Source organism: Phacochoerus africanus, chromosome 3 (assembly GCF_016906955.1).
Source record: "Phacochoerus africanus isolate WHEZ1 chromosome 3, ROS_Pafr_v1, whole genome shotgun sequence".
In the NCBI taxonomy this organism is placed as follows: Eukaryota; Metazoa; Chordata; class Mammalia; order Artiodactyla; family Suidae; genus Phacochoerus; species Phacochoerus africanus.
The window spans coordinates 23,493,534-23,511,241 of NC_062546.1; the positions used below are offsets into that span (position 1 = coordinate 23,493,534).

Consider the following 17,708-nt stretch of genomic DNA (forward strand, 5'->3'; position numbering starts at 1 on the left):
AACTTCAGGAGTTCTTTTGTGGCTCAGTGGGCTAAGGAACTGGCATTGTTGTTACTGCTCTGGTCACAGCTGTGGAGCAGCTTCTATCTCTGGTCCGGCAACTTCTACATGCCACAGGTGTGACCACCACCCCAGAAAAACCTTTAATTTCAAACTCTAGTAAGAGTGATTGGTAGCACCTCCCACTTCAACACCCTCCTAGGGATCCTCCCCACTGCCTACAACGAGACACCTCCTAACTACCTCTTCCATTCTTCCCTTCTCCCCCATCTAGAGCCAGAATCCCCTAAATGTCTCACATCGCTGCTCCCTGGCCCCCAAACCTCTTGTCTGGCCTTTCCTGTCCCTTCCCCACCCTGGCGAGTGGGCTGCTTGAGGAATCCAATCATACCACTGGTTTGCAACCTTTCAATGGTGTCACCACCCACCCAGTGGAATTGGAACAAACTATTCAGTGGGGGCACACGTGGCTTCTAGAATCTACACTTGCTTCAGACCCTCAAGTCCACAGAAGCCAAGAGGTTACAGAGGTAACATGCTGGGGAAGACAAAGACACACAGCTCAGGGAGTCCTGGCCTTGCCTTTGGAGCCTTGTCCAGAAGCCAGGATGCAGTCCTACTGGTAATGGTTCCAATGCTAACGGGAGACCTTACTAGGCAAGTGCTCCATCTACTCCTGGTTCTCATTATTCACGATTCTGTATGGGAGTTCATCTACTCACTAAGATTCACTTGTAATCCCCCAGTCAACACTCACCATTTGCAGACATGCACAGAGCCTGAAAATTTGAGTCACCCAACACCCTGGTTCCCAGTTGAGGCTGAACAAGGCAATAGTACCTTCTTGTTTCAGCTCATGCTATAAACAAGTATCCTTTTCCTGGTCTATTCAGTGCCATGTTTTCAAATTTTTTGTTTTTATTTTTTGGTCGTGGTGATTTCTGTTTGAAATGGCCCCCAAGTATAGTGCTGAAGTGCTGCCCAGAGTTCCTACGTGAAAGAAGATTGTGATGTGCCTTATGGAGAAAACACACGGGTCAGATAAGCTTTTTTAAGGCCTGAGTTATGGTGCTGTTGGCCTAGTTCAGTGGTAATAAATTGACAATATATTAAGGCGTCTTTAACAGAAATCTTGGTGGTTTCTGCTGGTGGCTGGTGGACGTGCAGGGACTCTGCATTTTCCATTGGAGTGATGGTTCAGAATTTGCTAATTTAGTGTTTGTGAAACATTATGAATGTAAGTACTGGGAATAATGAGAACGGACTGTATTTTAGCCAAAGAAATCCTCAAATCAGCTATGTGGGGTAGGACTGTCACTGCCCTGTTCTCCAGATGAGGCTCAGAGAGATGGAGAAACTAGCCTGAGCTCGCCTCCCAGCCAGGCAGTGTTAGGGTCAGGGTGTGAACTCAAACTGAAGCCTGACCCCTACCCTATGCCCTGTTCACTGGGCCAGCTCAGAGAGGGTCATGCAGAGGCAGCAGCCTTGAGCATGTTAACTGTTCCACCCACAAAGTGGACTGTGACACCCAGTATGCACTGAGAAGAATCAAGAGGTGGCAGACGTGAAGAGGCTCTGTAATCCTGGGGTGGCCCCTGCAACTCCAGTTACCCTGGTTTCTGGATGAAGGAGGGAGGGATCGCCTTCTGGAGGACAGCTGGGGGCCTTTTTGGAAGACATTAAAGTTGACTGCGTCTGGCAGAATGGACTGGAATGATTGAGGGGCAAGGAAAGTCAGGGGGAGGGATCTCGTGAGCAAGGGAGCAGGGCAGGACAGCCTAAAGCATGGAAATCAGATCTGAGCAGGGCACAGCTTGACAAAGTGGAACTGAGGTAATTTAGCTGCTGATGGAAGACGGGGAGGCCTAAGAGGGCTGCCTCCTCTCAGACAGGGTCTTTGGCTTCCTGAGGCGACCTGGACAATGGGAACAGTGGTATCTTCCTCCTTCCCACAACATCCCTCATAAAGTCCCTCCAAACTGCTACGGCTGGGATTTCACAGCACACAGACCTGACAGGAGTGGGAGGGTGGACCGCCTCCTATCTCAATAGCCCAGCACACCAGGCAGTTCTGGGGGGGTGCCAAGGCCATCTCAAGCTGAGTGTGTCCAGAATGAAACTGAATCTCTCCTCCCCTACATCAGCCCTGCTCTCCTGGAGAGGGGACCCCATGAACTCAGTGACACACTCCAGCAGCCTAGGGATTCCCACCCTGCTCTTCCCCTGCCCCTCCCCGCTACAAAGGCACGTGCTGCAGAGCCAGGCTTCTCTCCATCCCACCAGCCTGGTCTCGGCTTCCACTTTCGACCCTTGGGTCTCCCTGCTTTGTCAGTGGCCCAACTCACCCACCATCACTCTCCAGACAGCAGCCTGAGGAATTAAGGACAAACTGGATTACTGCCTCCCTTTTCTAAAGCTTTTCAAAGGCTCCCCCCTTCCTGAAGCTGCCCACCTTGGCCTACAACAGGCACCGGCCCCTGCTCCCTTCTCCCCAGCTTCAGTTCCTGCACCTTCCCCGGCTCAGCCCACTCCAGCCTCTTCGCTATTCCTCAAACACTCCAAGCATGTGCCCACTGCGGGGCCTCTGAACATGCTGTTCCCTGTCTGAGACCATTCTGCCCATCTCCGCACGCCTACTCCTTCCCAGCCTGCTCTCGCCTCTGCTGCCCACTTAGGTCTCGGCTCGGTGGCCATGTCCTCAAGGAGGGCCTCCCAGACCATCCTGTCAAAAGTTGGTATTCTTTCTTGGAGGGCTGTTTCATCAAACACTGATCAACTTACTGCCTCATCTTTTGTCTCTCTGCCCTACCAGACAGAGGTCCTAAGCATCGAAAACAGGTTCCTGAGGGTGGGGACCCTGGATACCTTACAGAATTATGAGGCCTTCCCAGCCCCAGGCCCAATACGTGGTTGGGCTCAGCAGATATTTATTGAATGAATGAACAAATCCCTATTTGGGAGCTGGGAAGACTGAGGCTCAGGGAAGAACAACTTACTGCTGACACTGAGTTGGAATCCAAAGCCCAGGGTAAGGACTTCAATTCTCTTCAGGTCAGACCCCAACACACACACACACACACACACTTCCTCTCCAGATCCCAACACACACACACACACACACACTCCCTCTCCAGACCCCAACACACACACACACACACTCCCTCTCCAGATCCCAACACACACACACACACTTCCTCTCCAGACCCCAACACACACACACACACTTCCTCTCCAGACCCCAACACACACACACACACACACACACACTCCCTCTCCAGATCCCAACACACACACACACTCCCTCTCCAGACCCCAACATACACACATACACACACACACTCCCTCTCCAGACCCCAACACACACACACACACACTTCCTCTCCAGACCCCAACACACACACACTCCCTCTCCAGACCCCAACACACACACACACACACATGCTCCCTCTCCAGACCCCAACACACACACATACACACACACACACACACGCTCCCTCTCCAGACCCCAACACACACACACACACACACGCTCCCTCTCCAGACCCCAACACACACACATACACACACACACTCCCTCTCCCCACCTCCCTACCCCAGGAGCACAATCTGGTGGGAGGTAAAGCTTGGAGCAACTCTGTTTAAAGTTCAGCAATGAAGCCGTGGGAATGAGTGCTCAACAAACCCTAGGCACCAGGCATCAGAAACAATTTGAAAAATAACCATTTCTGAAAGGGGGCAGAGAAGGAAAGCAAGCAATGCTTCTGGCAACATCTTCTAGGCAAGGCATATCATATGTACAGATTTAAAAGAATCATGACCGAGTGATTCCTGGGCCAGGTACTATTTTATCCCAGACACAGGCCTGGGAGGGGAGATAATCATCACTGATGTTTTACAGATGAGAGAACAGGCTTTTAGCTTTGAGGAGTGGCACTGTAAGAACAGTTTGCTCTGCGAGGCCATGGTGGGCTGCACACCTTACAGAGGGTCTAATCCTTTCTGGGCCTTAGTTTCCCCAGCTAAGTGTGTTAGCCTGGAATGGTCATCACAAGTTTAAATGTCTACAGGAGACCAGGCATCTTAACTCCTCTGGCCCACAGCTGACATGTGGAGACCTAGGTGAGAGAAGCCAGAAATATGGACTTAAAATAAATAAAACCTCTGGATTTTACAGTGGAGTTAGTTATTTCAAAGTTTTAAAAACCCTGTGCAGGTACATACCTGCCCACTAACATGGCCTGTGGCACACAGGTTCATGACTGCTGGAACAGCTGCCTCCAGACCTCCTTGCTCCGGGAGCTCCGGCCTCTCTCCCCTTGCTCCCCAGGAAGCCTGGCCACAAGACCCTCCACCCTGGAAAGGCAGAAGACCCTTGTGAACCTCGAAATCGAGGCAGCAGGAGGCCTTTCAGGGTCTCAGGTCTGTGGGGCAAAAGCAGAGAGGCCCCTCTGGCTGTCAGGCCAGGTCTGGGGGCAGACTCTTGGCAACAGGGCACAGGTGGCAGGAGAGCCCCATCCGGAGCACAGATGGCCACCCTTCGCCTCAGTCATGGGCCTGGAGCAGCTGCCTGAGAGGACCTGCTTAGTTGCTGGAGCAACAGCCTTTGCCCCTCATCCCCCCACCCCCCAGAGACAGCTGCTCCTTAGAAGCCCTGCTCACACCCCAGCTGGGGTCAAAGGTATGAGGTGGTTCTGTTCTGACATGTTCAGGCTAGAGGGGCTGGAGGACGGGGTTAAGCCGCACCCTCCAGCTGGACCCACACTTCAGGTCAGCTGCTTGTCTATGGACAGGAAGCTGCAGGTTAGGAGACCTCAGAAGCTCGAGGGCATCTCCCCTGAGGGTGGGCTTCAACTCTATCAGCTCATCACTCTTCAGCAGGCTTATCATTCCCACTTCAAAGAGGAAAAAAGTGAGGCTTGGAGAGAAGCAAACAGCCCAAGGTCCCACAGCCAGGATTTGACTTAGGCTCTCTGGTTCCAGAGCCAGTGCTTGCAGCTACTGCTTCACTGACCACACTGCCCAGGGCAGGAGTTAGATGCTGTGGAGCATCTGACTAATTCCCTAGTCAGGACCCTATTTTGGGGTCCCCGGGCAGGGTTTGGTGATTTCCTCTGAGTTGGTTCGATGGTGGCAGCCTCTGCTCTGCTGGTTGTGGGGGCAGAGGCCTGGTGTCCTGGACCAGAACCCAGCACAAGGCAGTAAAAGGCACCCTGCCCTGGCTGTGACTGCTGCCGCACACTGCCCTTCCTCAGGACTGTCTCCTCCAGACGTGTGGTCCCAGACGCTCTAACCCTCTCTCCTGAAGCACCAGAACCCCTGCCATGGGTTTCCCAGTCAGTCACTCAGGACGTCCCCAGCTTGGTTAAGTCTCACTATAGCCTCAAGGCAGAGCCCTGAGACGTAGGGCCACTTGTCCCAGGTCACACAGCTGGCTGATGGGTACTAGGATTGGAAGGAGGATGTGGAGCCTCTGAATTCTAGGGTCTGAGGAGACAGTAATTCCAGTGATTCTCAAATCAGGTTCTGAGGGCCCCTTGGGAGGTTTTTTGACTCCCATCCCATCCCCAGGGCCCTGCAAGCAGCTCCATTTTCCTTGTTTTCTCCATACGGAATTCTCATACAGATTTTGAGATCCACTAGACTAATTCGGCCTCCTCATACTACAAATGGCATATGTATTCCCTGAGGATCTGGAGTCAGAGCTGGGACCTTGCCTGGGGCTGGGTGTGGGTGTGTTCCCCGTGCCTCCCTGACTCCAGGCCTGGAGATCACCAGCTCCAGGCATGCAGGGAGGCACCCACTTGTGACTGAGCCCCATCTCCTCCAGCCCTTGACCAGGCACCCCAAATAGCATGCTGTTTCTCAAACAGTATTTCTATCACTACTGCATAAGCAAACTGTCAGGCAACCTTCACCTCTAGCTGCCTGGTTCTGTGCTGGAATCTGCCACCAATGTCCTTTCATTTATCCCATGGGGCCCACCAGCAGAGTCGGCTCTACCAGCAGCTCTGCTGAGGCCCCTTCCCTACCCCTCAGGACACCTTATTACCACCACCCCTGGGAGGCCAAGCTTTAAGGTGATGCCTGCTTCCAAGCAGCAGTTGCTGAAACATGATTTTCTCGTATGTTAAAGCTATAAACAGTAGTAGGGGGTGCTGATGAGTAGAAGATGGCCAGAGTTATTTACAGGGCTGCTAGGGGAGAGGGTTGGGGGGTGGGAAGCCAAGATTTGGCTTTTCAAGTACTGGCTCTCTAGCATGTGGATCTTGTTGCTGCCTTTCCAAAGCCCTAAGGTCCCAGGAGCCCAGCCTGAGAAGTACTACCTAGAAGAGTCTCAAAAAACCCACCCGTACTTCTGGAGGGCTGACGTCAAACCCTGATGATGGGTCATAAAAGACTGATTTCTTACAAGCTGTCACAGGCCCCTGAGTCCAGTGTGCCAGACGCTGCCAGGCCCCGTGAACCTCGACTGCTGGCCTCTTTTGCCATTCTGAATGACCAAGCAGATCCCAGAATAGAAAGATGGTGTTAACAGGCTAATTCACTGTGCCTGGAGTGACAGGTGGCATATCAGGTGACAGAACCAGAAGCCAAGAACCCTGGGCGGCCAAGAGACAGGATGAAATGAATGGTGCAGAATGAATGGGGAAAACCATGAGTTCAGCTCAGGTCACCCCAGGCCAGGACACCTGCCTTGGTGCCAGGCCTAGGGACAGGGACACAGGAAGGGAGAAGGCCCAGTCCTCAGAGCATGTATTAAGATCCTGAGTTCAGGATCCCAAGTTAGATGATGACACTAGAAAGCAGACATGCAGGGAACCGCCTTACTGACTCCAGCTGACCAGAGACACAGTCTGAGGCTGCAGCAACAGGGAAAGATGCAGGACCGGGGAGGGGGTGGCCCCACGGAACTCTGGATAATCTGGGTACTTCTGGCAATTCTGAACAAGGGACAGTGCCAAACTGGAGCCTCAGGAGAAGGGGGCAATCCACATGGGGAGAAGTCCCAAATCCATCCCCCCATTCCACCAAGTGCTGATTTACAGAGTGGAAGCCACACACTGGGTCCCAAGGGGCACTAGGGACACAGGATGAGTAGTCCTTGACCTCAAGAAACTCTCAATGAAGTACAACTCTACTGACTAGGCAGAGCCACACGGAGTCCTGCAGGAGAAAGCCTGGGACTGACTGAACAAGTCTGTGACTGAACAGTGACGTTTGTCACGGATTTGCCACCGATGAGGTGTGACACATGTGCACCATGAACCGTGTCTAGTCCAACACGAGGGAGGGTGTAGAGAGACTGGAACTGCAGCCTGGAAAAGGGACAATTCAGATAGGCATGGTTACTCTCGTCGAATACCTAGAAGACTGTCACATATACACGTGGTCCAGGTCGTCACACTACACCCAGAGGCAGGGGCAGGAAGGTGGAGGGTTAAGGGGGAGCAGATTTTGCCTCATTTTCTAAGGATGCATTTTCTAAGGGGCAGAGCTGCCCAGGAAGCGGCCACCTAGCCAAGCACAGGCATGGCAGACGCAGGGAGGGACTCAAGCCCCCACGGCTGCACCCCCAAGATCCCTTTCAGGAATGTTTGTTTCTTTTCTTGGCCTTCTGGATGTGACATCAGACATCATTTTTGTGTGTGACATTCATAGTTCAAATTTTTTTTGGTCTCCAGAGAACTGTTACCAAACAAGCAGAGGAGAGAGAGAGAGAGAGAGGATGTTCAAACAGCCTAGCTACAGGGAAAATGATGCGAGGACTAACTCCAGGACCTCAGACAGCACAGAGCCCCATAGGAGATGATAAATTCATCCTCAAATGAGACCAGCCAACACTCTGCTACCTGGCCGCCCCCCCCCCGGCCCCCCGTACTGCTGCTGAGTTCCAGAAGCGGCCTGCAGGCCAGGACTGAGAGCACGGTTCCTATACTGTATCACTAAGGCTTCAGAGGCCTCACTCTCACCCCTCTGTAAAATGGGCCCAATATGGGCTCACTCTGTCCACTGCCCCAGCACTGCTGAGAGGGTCTCTAGGGAAGACAGATGTGAAAGGACTTGGCAGGTGAGGAACTATCGTGACAATCACTTGAGGGGCCCACAGAGCAGCCTTGCTCCCCAAGGAGAGAGAGGACCAGAGTCAGGAAAGTTCAGGGCCCTGAGAACCCCAGCTGCCCGTCCCCTCCATGTCACACTTGCATCACTGTTCTAATATTTCAGGGTCGTGACCTCTGGTGTCCTTGCCTTGCCAAGCACCCCTCTAATTTCTCTCTGCCACCCTCTTCACACCAACACCCCATGTTCTCAGCATCCAGGCCTTTGCAACGGGGGCTCCCTGCCTGTGACATCTCTCCTCCCCCCTAATTCCACCTCCTCCTCCAGGTCTCCCACCTGGTGCTTCTCACTGGGTTAACCCCCAGGGTTTCAATGGGCCAGAGGCCTTTGCCATTGCGCTGTTTTACAGCCCTGTTTATTTATATCTCCCTTTTCCCTTTAGATCCCAAGCCCCCTGAAGGCAGGGACCATGTGGCTCCCATGCCCATGGCAACCAGACGGGGTGCCCAGGCAAATGCCTGCTGACTTAAGATGGACCCCAATCTCTGATTTCACCCCCAAAGTGGTACTAGCCTGCAGGGCCTTCCTGCAGAAGACCATGAAGACTCAGCAGTAGAGGAGTCTGTAAGGGGTGACCTGGCAAGAGAAGACAGAGGCGCTGGCACAAGTCGTGACGATGGCTCCCTGCGTCCCCACGCCTCCATACCCCTGCCTATCTGATTTTTCTGGCAACCACCTCTAAAAGCACATCTTTACAAAGATCTCAAGCTGGCATCCCAAAGAGCACCTGAAGAAAGCGGACTTTACCTTGACACCTTCCAGCCCTGAGGGAGCTGCCCTGCCTGATGATTTTGCAAGCACGCTAATCACCATCCCAAGCTTTGGGCTGTCCTGTCAGGCCCTTTTCCGCTCTCACAAAGAGACCTGTGACATCACCTGCCCCTCAGATAGTCCCTTCCCCTCTGGGAATGATACCATCTGCAAAAGCTGGGCACTGCACTAGGCTGGGGGCAGCACAGTTTCCACTGGGTGGGCTACTTCTGGTTGACTGGTAGTACCTGCCTGTGTTGAGAAGGATCCTGAAGCAGCATCCAGGCTCCACTCAGCCACCACGGGCACTGAAACCAAGGCTGCCTCTGGGAGAACACCTCTCCCAGGAGATGAGCAGCCTTTTAAAAACTCTGTTGGAACACAGCCACACAAAGCTGAGAGGTTCAGTGTGCATTAACTTGGAGTGTTCAACAAAAGAGCCCACTGTTCAGATACCACCTACTCCCCGCTTCAAATATACTTTCTTAAAATGGGCTAGTGAATGAGGTAGCTGGAGTAGTGAAATTCACATAGACAGAAAGTGGAAGGGTGGTTTCCAGGGGCTGGGGGAAGGAGGTAATGAGAAGTTGTTTAAAAGGTACAGAGCTTTAGTCTTGTAAGATGAAAAGAGTTCTGGAAATGGAGGATGGCGATAGCTGTAAAACAATGAAAGTGTACTTAATACCACTGAACTGTGCACTTAACAACAGTTTAAGTGGTAAATTTTTGTTATGTGTATTTTACCACAATTTTTTAAAGTGGGCTAGTGAGGGGTTCACAGAGGAATTCTCTACAAACAAGCCCCAGCTATCAGACTGATTTTTCCACCCCAAAGCCAGGAGTCACAAAATATTTAAAACTAAGTCTGGGAGTTCCCTTTGTGGTGCAGTGGAAACAAATCTGACTAGGAACCATGAGGTTGCGGGTTTGATCCCTGGTCCTGCTCAGTGGGTTAAGGATCTGGCGTTACCGTGAGCTGCGATGTAGGTCACAGATGCAGCTCGTATCTGGCATTGCTGTGGCTGTGGCGTAGGCTGGCAGCTGTAGCTCTGATTTGACCCCCAGCCTGGGAACCTCCATGTGCCGCAAGTGCGGCCCTAAAAAGCAAACGAGTGAATGAATGAATGAATGAATAAAACTGAATGAATGTTTTGATTTCTGATTTGAGTTACACGTATTTGTGAGCAGGGGCTGATTTATAATCTGCCTACAATCTCTTTCCTGAGATCCAGGAAATAGAAATGAAAGAAAACAAAATTTAAAAGACTGGTGGTCTACAGGGACGGTGATGAATATGTTAGAACTTTGGAAAGGAACTAGATAGGAGATTGTGTGGAGATTTAAAAAAACTTTTACCACAAACAAAAAAAGAACTCTAAGTATGTTGTATAACATAACAGAAAACAGTTGAAAAGTCATTTCATTTCCACTCCCCTAACACAATTACTATTGCATCATTCTATACCAAACCTTTTAAACTGTGATCATTTTGTAATGGCAATCTGTCTAAAAAGAAACAGAAACCTCTGCTTTGGCCATCTTAAAAGCAGTTGTTAGGAAAAAAGAACAGTAAGTCAGGACTTCAAATCTTGACTGAGCTGTGTGACTCTGGACAAGTCACTACCTCTCAGTTCCATCACTTCTAAAAACAGCAATAATAACTTCAACCTGCTTCCCTCAGCAACAGAAGCAACTGGGCTTTGTGAACTGTGAGGCAGTACAGGAAAGGATGTTAGCAATTAAGTAGGGAGTACTGAAGGAGCCTTTTCTTTTAGACTAATGACTAGTATGAAAACCAATAATAAGTATTCTGAAGCTCTGATGATGTTATTTTTAAAACAAAATCACTTGTAGTACTTTCATTATCGCACATCTGACTCCTACCGGATGAGCAAAGCTGTTGGTCTCGGACCTAACCAGGCTCACCAAGCCCAGCCAGGCCCTGGCTGACCCTGCAGACCCCTCCGAACAATACGTACCTCTCCTGGTTCCCACACACTTTCCACCTCAGGGTCCTCACCCTGCTCTTCCCAGTCTGCCCTTGACTGCCTCCCTCCCATCCTCCGCCTCACCTGTGCCGAGATGCCTTCCCCGTCCTCTGTGAATGGCTCTCTCCCAGCAACTATTTGTCTCCTTCAGGGCTCTTATCTCAATTAGACAGTATCTTATGTATCTGTTACCTCCTCAGATGGGGTCTCCAAGCTCCATGAAGAAAGAAACCGAGTTCGGCTTGTTCCCTCTCCTCCCCCTGGCTCAGCACCTAGCATGAATGGCTGATTGTCTGCAAAGAGGAGTGGAGGTGGGGTGGGGCGGAGCTGGCTGGGATGAACCCAAGTCTTCCTCCCCCAACTGTTCCCACACACTGCTGCTCATGCCCCCTTTGAGGAAACTGCTGGGGCAGTGGCACCCCTGCCTTTATAGGTGCTGTCAGACAAGCCCCGCTCCTCCTACCCGGCAGGCACCTCCTGAAAGCTACCACACTCTCTGTAGGGCCAAGGGCCACATCACAAAGTGTGGGAAGCATGGGAAGGCAAAAAAATTGCGAGAGAGGCTAGACCTATTCAATGCATTCACAACACACTCAATAGTGGGCTTCTCATCACAGCCCCCAGAAGGAAACTGCCCCAATTAAGTGATGACCCTGCCGAGTAAGCTCTGGCTCTGAGTGCCTGGTGGACTCTGATGGCCCTGAGCAGTCTTCTCCAGCCAGATCTCAGCTCTGGACATCTCCCCCACCTGAGGCACCCTCCCCTAAAAATCTCCATCCACTTGGAGCCTATCCAGGTTTTGAGGTCCTGGTCACTTTCTCTCTAAAGCCTGCCTTGAGTCACTCCATTAGAGTCCCACACTCAACAAAGGGCATCAAATGACTAACTCCTCTCCAAATACCCACCTAGTCTACCTGCATCTTTCCAGGGATGGGGCATGGACAGTCTTTAAATATTGCAGGTTTTATGCCCTCCCCCAGTTACAATAAGAGCGGGAGCTAACATTTCTTAAGTGCTTCTTCTGGACCAGGCACTGAGCTGAGTGCTTTACACACACTCTCTTTCTTGTGTGACTCATGCCAGGTAATATCAACACCTTGATTTTGCAGGTGAAGAAACTGAAGCCCAGAGAGGTTAAGCAACTTTCCAAAGCCTCACAGCTCCAGGCAGCAGCCCAGGAGCTGAACCCCGGCAATATGACTGCAGTGCTAAGCTCATAACTACAGGGCTGCATGGTCTTGGATGTATGGACTTCTGCATACCATTGGGCTTTATAAGTGCCAGTCTCTGCATCCCACAGGAGCAGCATGGCCAGCTGCTTAACCACGACTTCCATATCACCTACTGTGTGCTCAGTGCGTGGGCTTGAACCAACAGAGCTTTGCGCTGGCGAGCTTGGGATTAAGAGGAGAGGCAGACAAAAATCCTATTTTGGGAGGGGGCTGCACCTGCCGCATATGGAAGTTCCCAGGCTAGGGGTCAAATCAGCTACAGCTGCCGGCCTACACCACAACCATAGCAACGTAGGATCCGAGCCGCATCTGCAACCTACACCACAGCTCACAGCAATGTCAGATCCTTAACCCACTGAGCGAGGCCAGGGATCGAACCAGCATCCTCATGGATACTAGTCGGTTTTATTTCTGCTGAGCCACAATGGGAACTCCCCCAAAATCCTATTTGTTCAAGCAACAAAATTGCTATCACATCTGCTTTGGCAAGTCTGGAAATTTCCTTAGAAAAAGCACAGAGAAACAGAAACTTGAGACCCCAGCTAGTTAGGCAACAGCTAATCTTTGAAATACACAAGGCAAGCAAACCCCATGTTATAATCCTCTCACACAAGCTTCTGAGGGACCAAAATCAATTCCACTGAACGGCAGAGCTAGAAGGAACTCGCTCCTGCCAAGAAGCACATGGGAAATCTGAGGTCTAGAGCCTGTCAGGGTCTTGTCGGAGGCCACCTCTCAACTCCTGGGGAAGCACAGCTCCTGCCCCTCCAGCTCTGTGTTCTCCGTCCCTGGAACTGGGACTGCAAGTAGAACAAAGGGCTTGCAGGCTGTCTGGGTGCTTAAGAAGAAACCGCCAGGGGTTGAGGTCAGTGCCCACAGTGACCGAAAGTTTCAGAGTTCTCTCGGTGGAGGCAGGGCGCTAGCTCTTACCTTCAGGGAGAGTGGAGCTATTCTGTGAAAGCTGGATTCAGGAGGCAGGATTGATTTCCCAGGGCAGCACAGGCCTGGCTCCAGCTCAGCCCTGCCCCGGAAGGACGGGAGTTTCAAAGGGAGCAGCTCCCTACCTGGGGCCACACCCGGGTGAGGCTGACTGCCTGGAACCCGTCGAACTGGCCGTCTCCCAGACAGCCAGGCGGCCGGGCCAGAGGGCCACCGCCTGTCTGCAGCCTGGTGCCTCTCCCCACCGGGCCCTACTGGGCCCCAACCCGAGCCAGGCCTCCAGAACAAGGGTGGGAGCCAGTGGGGAAGAGGTCTGCTCCCCTCCTGGCGAGGCCAGCTCGGCCTGGGTCCCCCAGGGCCCACCCCAGCCTGGGCTGGGTCTGAAGGGGCTGCTTCCTGCTCTACCTTTTTCTTTCACTTTGGTTTCTAACTCCAAAGTGAAACTAAAGACTGAAAAAGCTGGTGAGAGTTAAGGCTCGGAAAGGCTGAACACCTGGCTTCTCATCCCCATGAGGCTGCTGACTCGCTGGGAAGCTTGGGAGGAGGCCCTCGACCCCAGGCCTCGGTTTCCCCATTGACAGAAAGGAGGGAGGAACTAGGCTAGCGATTTAAAGTGCTGTATTAAATTAGAAAAGTGACAGGACTTCCCCTTCCTCCTCCCTGCCACTGCCAATGACTGAAAAGGAGCTGCAGAAATAATCGGGGGTGGGGGCAGTGGGGACACCCAAAAGGGCATTTCCATTGGCTTGGAGGAGGTGGCAAAACTCTGGCCACTGTGTGGACACCCTCCTGGTCTCTCCCTGACCACCTCTCCCCCATCTGTCAATGGAACCCCTTTATCTGGGACAGGTCCAAGGGCACAGCAAATTCAGGAAGACCGTGGGCGTAGCAACAAGAGACACTCACCAGCAGCTGCCTCAAAACTCCCTGCCCCACCCGAGGGCGGAGCAGGCCATCTGCTAAGACTGACAACAGCCCACCCAGGACTGGTCCAAGCTTCGCTTTCTGCTGACCCCAGGGTGCCCAGCACAGTGTCTAGCTAGGACCACTGTAACCTGTTTTGTGCTGTTTTCCCACTGGCTGGTTTACCAAATCTTCCCATGAGCCTGGTGACATGAGAAAGGCAGGGACGAGCCTCCCATCCTCAGATGAAGAAAACTGGGGCTCAGAAAGGTGCAGGGGTATAGTGGCCAAGCCAGCACTACATGTGGGAGCTCAGTAAATATTTGCTGGATGAATGAGGTCACCGGCCTAGCTGCTGTTGCCAAGCAGGTGCAGAACACACCAGAGAAGTGCAGGAAGGAGCACATAGCGTGTGTGTGTGTGTGTGTGTGTGTGTGTATAGGAGGGGAATCTCTCCCTGGAGATCAAGTCACAAACAGGTCCCAAGGTACCTGTAACAAAATCCCCTCCCCACAGTCCTGATTCCACTCCTAATGTACCAGCCCACTTCTTCCCTTCACTTCTCACTTCCTCCCATGTTGCATCTTACGCTGGAGACATCTCATTGGCTGAGGACTGATTTTTTTTTTGTCTTTTTAGGGCCGCACACACAGCACATGGAAGTTCCCAGGCTAGGGGTCCAATCAGAGCTGTAGCTGCTGGCCTACATCACAGCCACAGCAGCACTGGATCTGAGCAGCATCTTTGACCTATACCACAGCTCACGGCAACACCAGATCCTTAACCCACTGAGCGAGGCCAGAGATTGAACCCTTATCCTCATGGATACTAGTTGGGTTCATTAACCACTGAGCCATGACGGAAACTCAGGCTGAGGACTTCTGAGTGACAATGGCCAGCGTTCTTCCCCTCTGTGGGCTGGATGAGAATAGTCAGTTCTTAACCAAGGAAAGGAATTTGAATCCAGGGGTAGGGGTGGGGTGCTTTTAAAAATATACAGATTTTCCGAATGCAAAAGACAGCAAGTCAAAACTACCTAACAAAATTTTACGTGCACAGCTTCTTCAAAACAGCAATTCCATTTGCAGTAATGGCTCCATGGTGATGCAGGGACAGATGCTTACGGACAGGTGGGGCAGGGTGCTTGCTGCAGCACTGCTCGTGGCAGCAAGGCTGGTAACAACCTAGTTGTAGTAGAGACCCAGACAAACAACGGGTGGTCGATCCGCTGATGGACCAACATGTGCCCAGAGGGAATAACCCACAACAGAGAGAGACTTGTGTGAGGACAAGGCACAGAAAAGCAGGCAGGAGGTAGAGAATATGCTGCCGTTTGTGTAATAAAAAGGGATGTACTGACACAGCTGCCCACGTAAGCAGAGTATTTCTGGAAGGAGACATCAAGGCTGTTCACAGCAATTATCTAGACGCCTAGGTGGGAGAGGGACTAATTTTTCCCTGGACACATTTTTTTTTTTCCTACAAAGTTTGAAATGTTTAACCACATACATATATAGCTTTCTCAATTTCTGCACATAAAAAATAACTCCAGGAGTTCCCTTGTGGGCACAGCTGCTTAAGGATCTGGCATTCTCACTGTAGCAGCTCAGGTCACTGCTGTGGCATGGGTTTGATCCCTGGCCCTGGAACTAACTTCCACACATGCTTATTAACAACCAAAATCAAAACAACAAAAAACCCCCGAACCAACCAACCAAAAAACTCCAGCAAGATGTACCCAAGGAAGTTTCCCTCTCGGTTTCAGGCATCAGATTCCCTGGAGGTAGGGCCCAGACACCTGGATTTTGAAGTCTCCTCAAGGGTTCCTGGTCTAGCCTTGCAGAACAGGTGGTCAGTCTCTGAAAAGTAGATGGAAGCAGCCTGGACATTAGAGGGCTGTGGGCAAGGGAGAAAGTAGCAGGAAAGACTCAGGAAAAACTTGGCCCTAAGGCAAAGGAAGGATTTGAAGAGGGCTTTGAATGCTGAACTGGTACAGCTGGGAGGAGAGGGTTCCCACAGGAAGGTCTGGGGTAATTAAGTCAGGTTGTTAAGATAGAGGAAAGGGAAGAAATGTCTTTCCATATGGGACTGTGGCAAGTCCCCTCCCAATACCTAGTTCCCACTCATGGGAAAAGAGGAGGCTAGGACAGAGTCCTTTCCAGATTGATATGCTAGGATGTACCTTTATTTCATCTCACTTAATATTAAAAGAGGCAGAGAGGGTCCCCAGCTTAGCACATGGCCACAGGGCTCCACACCTGTGCAGACTGTAATCAAATATTTGGAGGCTACAGAAAAATCAGGCCAAGATCTTAGGTACAGCAGCCCTTGGTCGAATTCCTCCCCCTGGGAGGAGCAGATGGCTTTCTGTTGAGATGCCCTTCTTCAACTTGTTAATAATTAAGTTATTACTGAAGACCTCTTTTGTCACTTTTGAAGTTCAGTTTGCAGACTTGCAGCCTTGGTTGGCTTTACCATGATGCTCCAGACTGAAGACTCACAGGCTACAACAGTCTAGATCTAAGCCTCCGGTCCACACTACAAGAATATGCAGTGGAAAGAGCCCAGGACGGAGGTCACGAGTGCTAGGGTGGATCTTGGCTAGACCCTGATGATCCTGGAGACTCTGAGACACTAGAAGCTAAATCTCTAAGACAGCTCTGCTTGCCACTGATTCCCCAGGGCCAGCTCAGTGCCTAGCACACAGCAGGCATTTGATAAGTATTTGCTGAATAAATGACCAGCTTGGCCAGTGCATTCGAGTGACCTTGGTCAAGTCACTTTCTGGAAAATCAGAATGACAAGAATAGTAATGACCTCTCAGGGTTGTATATGGATCTATTGAGATAAGGTGGATGGAAGTGCCTTGCAAATCAAACACAGGTGACACAAACATTAAGGATCCAGAACCAACGTGCTGAAAACCAAGTACAAAGAATGAATATCAAATTTACAAGAAAGCACCTGGCAAATGGCAAAGCAGTAACTGAATGACTACGATTGAAAGGGACAGTGCAGGTCTGAATTCTCAAGCTGTATCTATTCCGAAGGAACACAAAAATCCCTGAACAAAATCTCTGTCCTGATTTTGGTATGAAAAACATGGGTGTGGTTACAACCGTACGCTGCACATAGCTGGATTCAGAGAGTATCTGCCAAAGTAGCTTATGGATCCTGGGGGTGTTTACTGGAGATAAGGGGGGGAGTGGGGCATGGAAGCTATGCCTGCCATGTGGTTTCATGACCCCAAGCCAAGGCTCTGCTCAGGGGGAACAGAGAAGAAAGGCCAGGCATCAATTTCCCAGCTGCACCTGAGACCAGCCATTTGGGCCTCCTGGGGGAGCCACTCAGTAAGTGCTAGTCCCCTTCCCCTCCCCTCTGCCCAATGCGTTTCCCTGGCTGCAGCCTAGGAAATGGGAACAGGGCTCCATCACCTGGCTCTCCTGTGCAAAGGACACCTTGGGACAAGTCCCTTCCTGCCTTTACACGTGACTGATTCCTCTGGCTGGGCCAGAAAACCCTCTTCAGTGGGAGCTAGCTGAGAATCCCAATGGCCCCCATCATGGACACACCTACTGCTAGACTAGAAACACATGAGGCGCAGCTCTGGAGGCTGCTCACAGTTGAGGTGAAGGCCCTTCAACTCCCTGACACTCCCATCTTGACGTGCCCCCAGTCCAAGGGACAAGAAGGCTCAGATTCCTGGGACCTTAACAGTAGGAGAAGCAGAGCTCAACTGCAGGAAGAGTCAGCGTTTGCAGACAGTCAGCCTTGGGTC

General features: G+C 51.5%; 1 protein-coding gene across 5 annotated transcripts in view; it reads right to left on the reverse strand.

The window, feature by feature from the left end:
* Positions 1 to 17,708, reverse strand: part of DLGAP4 (DLG associated protein 4) — a 147,378-nt gene that overhangs the window by 46,049 nt on the left and 83,621 nt on the right. Inside the window, exon 1 of one of the 5 annotated variants that reach the window (XM_047771160.1) lies at positions 13,019 to 13,418. The exons of the other annotated variants lie outside the window; for them this stretch is intronic. The gene's annotated coding sequence lies outside the window, so the exon portion shown is untranslated. Of the gene's footprint in view, positions 1 to 13,018; positions 13,419 to 17,708 lie in introns of those variants that run through there. 5 annotated transcript variants of the gene reach the window in all.